The following is a 9,206-nucleotide window of genomic DNA, read 5'->3' as shown; positions in this document are numbered from 1 at the left end:
CAGAGATTCAGGAGGTAGTTTTTCGTTCAAAAGAAGAAAACCAACGTCTACAAAGGCTACTTGACATAAATCTACTCAAATGCGGATCAGGTTTGTTACCCACTACGTTTGTCTATTCAAACTTTATTATAGGAATCTCAACCTGTAAGGTAGTCTATAATTAAAGAGCTACAATCTGGTATTCAATGATAGGCCTATCAATATAATAAAACTTTAGGATATATTTTGGGTTATGATCAGGCTTTGACGAAAGGGTAAAACGGTTGAGTTTATCTCATTAGCCATTCAATTTAAGGAGATGTTAGATAAGAATCAATCGGTACACAGTGCACTCCGTTACAGTAGGCGTATTTGGACACTTATCTAATAAATCAGTTTTGATTTGAGATCAAATGATGAATATGGGGCAACGATACAGAATGGCACTTTTTATTTAAGGTTAATTTCATGCATATGTTTCACCATTTAGAAATTAAAGCACCTCCCCCATTTTAAGTAATCATAAGTATTTGGAAAATTAACTAAGAGATTGAATAGAGGTTTTGTATACTTTTAAGCCAGTAGTTCTGAAAGTAGTGCCCAAAAGCCTAAAAGGGTCCCTGAACCACTGATTGTTCTCCAACCCTGTAGCTTGTGCATAAAGACAGTAAAAAATAATAATAAAACTGTGGTGTCCTTGGCCCACCCTCCAACCTCACTTGACAATACTGGGCCAACCTGACCCCATCTCCCACTTTAAACTTGCTTAAACTTGCAACCTCATGAGACATCATTCAACCTGCCAATCAACATTCTCCATCATGTTCGATAGACGCAGGCTAGTTCTCGTTGTTGCAAGCATGGTCTCATCAGACTAGTATGGCAAACAAATCAAGTGATTGTGATAATGTAATTTTATACTATATTTTGAGAGAGCATGCAATTGGTATGCTGACTGCTGAAATATCCACCAGAGCTGTTGAGACAGAATTTAATGTTCATTTCACTACAATAAGCTGCCTCCAACGTCGTTTTAGGGAATTTGGCAGCATGTCCAACCGGCCTCACAACTACAGATCACGTGTAACTACGCCAACCCAGGACCTCCACATCCGGCTTCTTTTTCTGCGGGATCGTCTGAGACCAGCCACTCAGACAGCTGAGGAAACTGCGCATTTGCACAACCAAATTTCTGCACAAACTGTCAGAAACCATCTCAGGGAAGCTCATCTGCGTGCTCGTTGTCCTCACCAGGGTCTTGACCTGACAGCAGTTTGGCGTCGTAACTGACTTGTTTCAAATTTTAGAGAAATAAGCTTTGTGTGTATGGAACATTTCTGGGATATATAATTTAAACTCAGGACCAACACTACGTGCTGCGTTTATATTTTTGTTCAGTGTATTATATTTTTGTTCAGTGTATTTTCAATGTTATCAAAATAACTAAAGTGCATGCAGCCAGGCAATCCCTGTTGCTTCAGAGCGTGCGTTCACTACATGAGACAGGAATGAGTGTGCCGATCTTCTGCACTAAATTATGCCATGTTAGAATGTAAGGATTCTGTGCCTTTCTCTGGCTCTGAGAGCACATGTGAACTAAACTTTTTCACAGACATCAAAGTGTTCTCCTGATATGGCATTGTTGTGGACTTTGAACATTCACTTTTGTTGTTTTTCCTATGGAAAAAAGTGTGATTGAGAGAATCTGAAACCTAGAAAAACAAAACTGAGAAAATGGAATTTGGCAAAAAATAATAGATTTTATAGGGCCCTAACCATGTAGAAACCTAATATTCCAAATGTTTGCATTTTATAATAAACATATCTTTACAGGGTAGTTAGTTTCTAGGCCACAGCATGTGCTTCAGAAGTAGCTCAATCGATTTAAAAAATCCTCTTTTCTGGTGGTCCTCAATGTTATGTTGTGCTCCAAACTTTTTAAGTTGGGAGAACCTGTGCTTCCAATGAAAACATGCAATTTATAGCCCAAATTAGATGTTTAACTTCACTGTCCAAACACAGTGTATATCAGTGTATATTAACAGTGTATATCAATAATTAAAATGACCATAAACAAATTCCTAAATCCCAGATTGTATCTCAGCATTGAGGTTTTGTTTAATCCTTTCCTCCAGAACTCCAGCAGTTCACCCTCTCTGTCTCTGAAGTGGAGGTACCCCCTGAGCAGGGGAAGAGCCCCAGTCTGGGGCAGGAAGACACAGAGCCCACACAGATAAAAGAGGAACAGGGGGAACTCAGGCCCAGTCAAGAGGAAGAGCAGAACCCACATACCATAGAGTTTATATTCACTCCTGTCCTTGTGAAAAGTCACTGTGATGAGGACCCAACTCAGCCCTCACATCTCTATCAAGCCCCAAAGGAAAGCAACCGAGAGGGTGACACTCTGCCCAATACTACAACTGAACAGAACAAAACAGAACCGGATGGAGAACACTACAGAGAATGCGAACCAGTGATTCTCAGACCCTCTCTGCAGTAAATCCAGACTGTTCTGAGGATCAGAGTGAGAACTCTGAAAGTGTCCATAGTATTAAAAATGCAGGATCTCCTTCAGGTTTTAATCCGGTCAAATCAAAGAGAAAACGGATTGTAAAAATACAACATTCCTGTATTAATACTAAGGTTAGAAAATCTATAGAGTTATCTAAAGTGAAAACACCCAGTCAAAGTAATGCTGCTGTTTCTTGTTGTAAGTCTTTTCTTTATATGGGTTCATTAATGAAACATGTGAATACTCATGTAAAAGATCAAGTGGAGTGTGTGGAATGTGTTTTCAGTCACAACAAAGTATGACAGATCACCACCAAACTCACATCGGAGCTAGGTTTTCTTGTCAGGTTTGTTGTAAATGTTTCACTACAGAATATGATATGTCAGTGCACATGAGGATCCACACAGATGAGAAACAATATCAATGCTCTGATTGTGGCAAAAGCTACACTCAGTTTGGATATCTACAAGTACACATGAGGAGCCACACAGGGGAGAAACCTCCATACCCCTGCCCTGATTGTGACAAAGGATTCCACCGAAGTGACCATCTAAAGAGACACATTAGGGGCCACACAGAAGAGAAGCTATACCAGTGCCGTGATTGTGGCAAAGGATTTAGCACTGCTAGCAATCTGAAAACCCACTTAAAGATCCACATAGGGGATAAGTCATACCACTGTTGTGAATGTGACAAACAATTAATTTCCAATGGTGAACTAAAAAGGCACATAAGGATTCTCACAGGAGAGAAATCATTCCGCTGCCCTGATTGTGGAACAGGCTTCAGTCAGAATCACCATCTGAAAAGACACATGGGGAACCACACTAGGGAGAAAGCAAAGGGTTATTCCAGAAAGCAAGATTAATGAGTTACCAAGCTTTTACCAATCTTACTTTAGTCAGATCTCAAATCAACTCAGAATTTCCCGCTCCAGAGAAGTATGTCACGAAGCAGGATAGGGGATTTAGCAAGCAAACTTTGGTAAACATTTAAATTAAACTCAGAATAACCTTTTAACCATTACTATGGCAATGCTGATTTTTGTGGGGGGTCGTGTTGAGGACCAAATAATTCAGTTTTTATGTCTAGAAAGGAGTGTGCAATTAGTGTGCAATTACATCCCCTTTCTATGTAAGGGGCAATATGGTATTGGAAACATCCATTTTAGGACTTTAACATTTGTGATATATTGACTCTTAAATTTTTTTTCAAAAATCCTCATGAATTTACTTCAACTGAGCTTAGTTCAACTTTAGAACCCAAAATCTAATCCATTGTTTGTAAAAAGAATTTAAAATAAAATGTATATTGAACAAAAATATAAATGCAACATGCAACAATTTCAAAGACTTTACTGTTACTGTTCATAGAAGGAAATCAGTCAATTGAAATAAATGAATTAGGCCCTAATCTATGGATGCTCACTAACAGGGATGTTATTTTTGAACAAAATCTGAGAGATATAAGCTTTTTGTGCATATGAAACATTGCTAGGGTCTTTTATTTCAGCTCATGAAAAATGAGACCAATACTTTACATGTTGCATTTATATTTTTGTTCAGTATATTTGTAAACAAACTCCATGAATTTGAAAGTGCAATTGCTCTAGCCCTATCCCTCAGCTGTTTACCAAAAATAATGGTGGGATGACCCCTTTGTTGTTGTTTACATCCCAAATTGCCCCTGGGTTAAATTCAATTGTCGCAGTCAAAATGTTTATTTAGATTTAGTAGAATATTAAGGCCATTCATTGATGGCTGAAATGTCATGTTTGTAACTTGTAAAAATAATAAAACGTCAAGCTTTTGAGCTGCATTTTTCTTGTCTGTTGTCTTCAAATGTTCTTCTGATTTGATTGTAAATGAGAACTTGTTCTCAACTAGCCTGGTTAAATAAAGGTTAGATAAAAATTATTTGGGCTGCACAGGCAGCATTTAACACTTTCAGCCATGGTAATATTTCGAAATCATATTCAATCAAATAAAACCTATTTACAATAATATAACATATTAAAATTGCTTTTACCACATTCATAAGCATCACTGTCCTTGTCCCGAGTGACAGATTCACATTCACCCTAGCACAACATACTGAATACACCCTGATGCCATCCAGCCCATGTTTCCTAATGCCTAAACTAAAGACAAATGGGTCATATTCATAAAGTAGTAGAGCCGATCTCGGATCAGGTTCCCCTGGTCCACGTCCTTTTATCTATTTAATCTGTACAGCAAAACTGATCCTAGATCACCACTCGTATCCTAAGACGCTTTATGAATATGGGCACAGCAATATTAATTAATTTGTAGCACTGAGTGGCAAGAAGTTAGAACCATCAGACTTCTCAACATGCACACACCAAGTTAGTCTGGGACTGAAGAGTCCTGTTGACATTCTTGACATACTCTTGACTTTTTCACTGTATGAAATACAGTCAGGTCCATTTTTGGCACCCTTGATAAAGATTAGCAAAAAATACTCTAAAATAAATACAAATACTGAGCTATATTGTATGCATTTATTTTTTATTATTTTATACTAAACTTAAAATATGAAATATTCTTATTCATGTTACTGAGTGAGAGAGGGGAATGCAGAATGTTTACATTCTGTCAGAACATGTTATTGTTAGACATTTCCTATGGAAAGAAGGGCCAGAGTCTGGTTTCAGTTGTTGGGCTGTAATTTGAATTCCTTGCTACTCCAGAGGTTAATGGTTATCTGTAGGAGGAATGTATATGGTTGGGTTAATTAAGGTTGGATATGAGTCAGGGGCTTGGAATGTTACTAAGTAAGGGAAAGGCAATCACATGGTTGTGGTCACTTGTCGTGACTGTCATTAACTATCATTTTATCAAATAAATTCTTTGTGAAATTTTAACGTGGTTAAACAAATCATGTAAACTTTAACTAGGAAATCGGGGCACCGCGGGATAATGTTGAGTCTCTATTTCAGATATTTTCATATCTTATCGATAAGTCTTCTATTAATGTATCATTATTACCTCATCAGTTCCCATTACAGAACATCGCAAACCCTTGGATATTTGCATGAACCCTAGTCTCCAAAATGAATCAGTGATGTACAAATTGGCCTAATTATTTATTTACAAACTAAACAAATCACACAGAATTACATAAAACAAACAGTAGATATTGGTTACTAACACAATGCATTGATAAGTCCCTAGTGGGCTAAACCGATATGATGGCTTGGTAGACAATGGAAAGAGGTGGGGACAGAGAGCGGGAAAGACAAATTGGATTCACTACACACAGTTGATAATTCTATTAATTGAAATGCTAATCCTTTACACATGAACGGCTGCTCATTGGAAAATAATTGCAATATATATATATATATACAGTGCCTTGCGAAAGTATTCGGCCCCCTTGAACTTTGCGACCTTTTGCCACATTTCAGGCTTCAAACATAAAGATATAAAACTGGATTTTTTTGTGAAGAATCGACAACAAGTGGGACACAATCATGAAGTGGAACGACATTTATTGGATATTTCAAACTTTTTTAACAAATCAAAAACTGAAAAATTGGGCGTGCAAAATTATTCAGCCCCTTTACTTTCAGTGCAGCAAACTCTCTCCAGAAGTTCAGTGAGGATCTCTGAATGATCCAATGTTGACGTAAATGACTAATGATGATAAATACAATCCACCTGTGTGTAATCAAGTCTCCGTATAAATGCACCTGCACTGTGATAGTCTCAGAGGACCGTTAAAAGCGCAGAGAGCATCATGAAGAACAAGGAACACACCAGGCAGGTCCGAGATACTGTTGTGAAGAAGTTTAACCTGTTAGACCTATAGGGGCAGTATTTCATTTTTGGATAAAAAGACGTGCCCGTTTTTAGCGCAATATTTTGTCACGAAAAGATGCTCGACTATGCTTGGAATTGATAGTTTTGGAAAGAAGACACTCTGACGTTTCCAGAACTGCAAAGATTTTCACTGTGAGTGCCTTAGAACAAAAGCTTCAGGCAAAACCAAGATGTTTGAGAGACCAGGAAATGAACAGGATTTCTGAAGGTACGTTTTCCATGATCGCCTTATATGGCTGTGAATGCGACAGGAATGAACGGACACTTTCTAGCGTTTCCCAAGGTGTCTGCAGCATTGTGACGTATTTGTAGGCATATCATTGGAAGATTGACCATAAGAGACTACAATTGCCAAGTGTCCCGCATGGTGTCTGCGTGGAAATTGGTGCGCAAAAGTCAGCTACCAGTATTTTTCCATCCGAATCAGAGAACAAAGAAGGCTTCTAGGACTGCCATTTCAATGAAGAGATATATGACAAAACACATTGAGGATTGATTCAAACAACGTTTTCCATGTTTCAGTCGATATTATGGAGTTAATTCGGAAAAAAGTTCGACATGTAGGTGACTGAATTTTCGGTTAGTTTCGGTAGCCAAATGTATAGTAACAAAACGGAACGATGTGTCCTACACAAGAATCTTTCAGGAAAAACTGGACATCTGCTATGTAACTGAGTCTCCTCATTGAAACACCTGAAGTTCTTCAAAGGTAAATTATTTTATTTGATCCCTTTGCTGTTTTTTGTGAATATGTTGCGTGCTAAATGCTAACGCTAAATGCTAAGCTAGCTATCACCACTCTTACACAAATTATTGATTTTCTCTGGTTCTAAAGCATATTTTGAAAATCTGAGACGACAGGATTGTTAAGAAAAGGATAAGATTTTTAGAAATCGCTAACGTTGCGTTATGGTAATGAGCTTGAGGCTGTAGTCACGATCCCGCATGCGGGAAGAGGCATACTATGAGGTTAAAGCCGGATTGGGATACAAAAGTATTTCCCAAGCTTTAAACATCCCAAGGAGCACTGTGCAAGCGATAATATTGAAATGGAAGGAGTATCAGACCACTGCAAATCTACCAAGACCTGGCCGTCCCTCTAAACTTTCAGCTCATACAAGGAGAAGACTTATCAGAGATGCAGCCAAGAGGCCCATGATCACTCTGGATGAACTGCAGAGATCTACAGCTGAGGTGGGAGACTGTCCATAGGACAACAATCAGTCGTATATTGCACAAATCTGGCCTTTATGGAAGAGTGGCAAGAAGAAAGCCATTTCTTAAAGATATCCATAAAAAGTGTTGTTTAAAGTTTGCCACAAGCCACCTGGGAGACACACCAAACATGTGGAAGAAGGTGCTCTGGTCAGATGAAACCAAAATTGAATTTTTGGCAAAAATGCAAAACGTTATGTTTGGCTTAAAAGCAACACAGCTCATCACCCTGAACACACCATCCCCACTGTCAAACATGGTGGTGGCAGCATCATGGTTTGGGCCTGCTTTTCAGCAGGGACAGGGAAGATAGGAAGATGGATGGAGCCAAATACAGGACCATTCTGGAAGAAAACCTGATGGAGTCTGCAAAAGACCTGAGACTGGGATGGAGATTTGTCTTCCAACAAGACAATGATCCAAAACATAAAGCAAAATCTACAATGGAATGGTTCAAAAATAAAAATATCCAGGTGTTAGAATGGCCAAGTCAAAGTCCAGACCGGAATCCAATCGAGCATCTGTGGAAAGAACTGACAACTGCTGTTCACAAATGCTCTCCATCCAACCTCACTGAGCTCGAGCTGTTTTGCAAGGAGGAATGGGAAAACATTTCAGTCTCTCGATGTGCAAAACTGATAGAGACATACCCCAAGCAACTTACAGCTGTAATCGCAGCAAAAGGTGGCGCTACAAAGTATTAACTTAAGGGGGCTGAATAATTTTGCACGCCCAATTTTTCAGTTTTTGATTTGTTAAAAAGTTTGAAATATCCAATAAATGTCATTCCACTTCATGATTGTGTCCCACTTGTTGTTGATTCTTCACAAAAAATACAGTTTTATATCTTTATGTTTGAAGCCTGAAATGTGGCAAAAGGTCGCAAAGTTCAAGGGGGCCGAATACTTTCGCAAGGCACTGTATATTTACGCCCTGTTGGAATCGCCGGTCCGTCTGCTGGAGAGTCAGTTCATCAGAGAGTCTCTGGTTAACTTCCCCAGACTACAATGTCTTTTGTGGTTGTAGCTTCCCCAGCCGCTCTGGATAATGTCTGTTGTAATGGATAAGTCAGGCGTATAGATGGTTGTTGCATAGAATAGATTATTCCGCGGTTATCTGTATTCTCGTACTAAACTTACGTAATTTCCAGCTGCAGACCAGTAATTCTACGTCTAGGATTTGCTATTATTCTATAGTGATCGATAGTCTCAGAGTTTAACCATTTCCAGCCGTGTAGCCAACACTACACGCTGTATGGTCTCCGTGGCCTATAGAGTTGTAGTTCTTAACCATTTCAACATGTAGCGTCAGCTCTATGTTGTCTAGTCTTCTTAACCATTAGAGACGTCCGGCTTAGCGTGGGTCTATTTGGCATGAAATGTACATTTCGTCACGGGTGGTTTTATACTCTGGAGTAGAAAAGGGTGGTTCCATGATGCCTGATGTACTGTCTGGCTCACGGTGGTGTGGCCACTGACTATTTAAACCTTATAAGAAAATCCATACTCTCGTTTAGAAGTCTAACATCACATTACATCTTTTCACAAATTGTTTATTACCCATATCACATCCTCCCTAGCAACAGAAATGTATTGGCTGTCCAGACGTGTAAGAAGGAGACTCAGTATAGGGGGAAGGTTTAAATACCAGTGTTGTGT

At 38.9% G+C, this 9,206-nt stretch overlaps 1 long non-coding RNA gene across 1 annotated transcript; it reads left to right on the top strand.

The window, feature by feature from the left end:
• On the top strand, nt 1-4,314 carry LOC118395321 (uncharacterized). Its single transcript, XR_004827936.2, has 2 exons — nt 1-90; nt 2,115-4,314. It is a non-coding gene; the product is annotated as an uncharacterized LOC118395321 (long non-coding RNA).
• The last annotated feature ends 4,892 nt before the right edge of the window (nt 4,315-9,206 follow it).

This window comes from Oncorhynchus keta, chromosome 16 (genome assembly GCF_023373465.1).
Source record: "Oncorhynchus keta strain PuntledgeMale-10-30-2019 chromosome 16, Oket_V2, whole genome shotgun sequence".
Lineage (NCBI taxonomy): Eukaryota > Metazoa > Chordata > Actinopteri > Salmoniformes > Salmonidae > Oncorhynchus > Oncorhynchus keta.
Note: the sequence above shows the minus strand (reverse complement) of the source record. Positions and strands in the feature narration are given on the sequence as shown.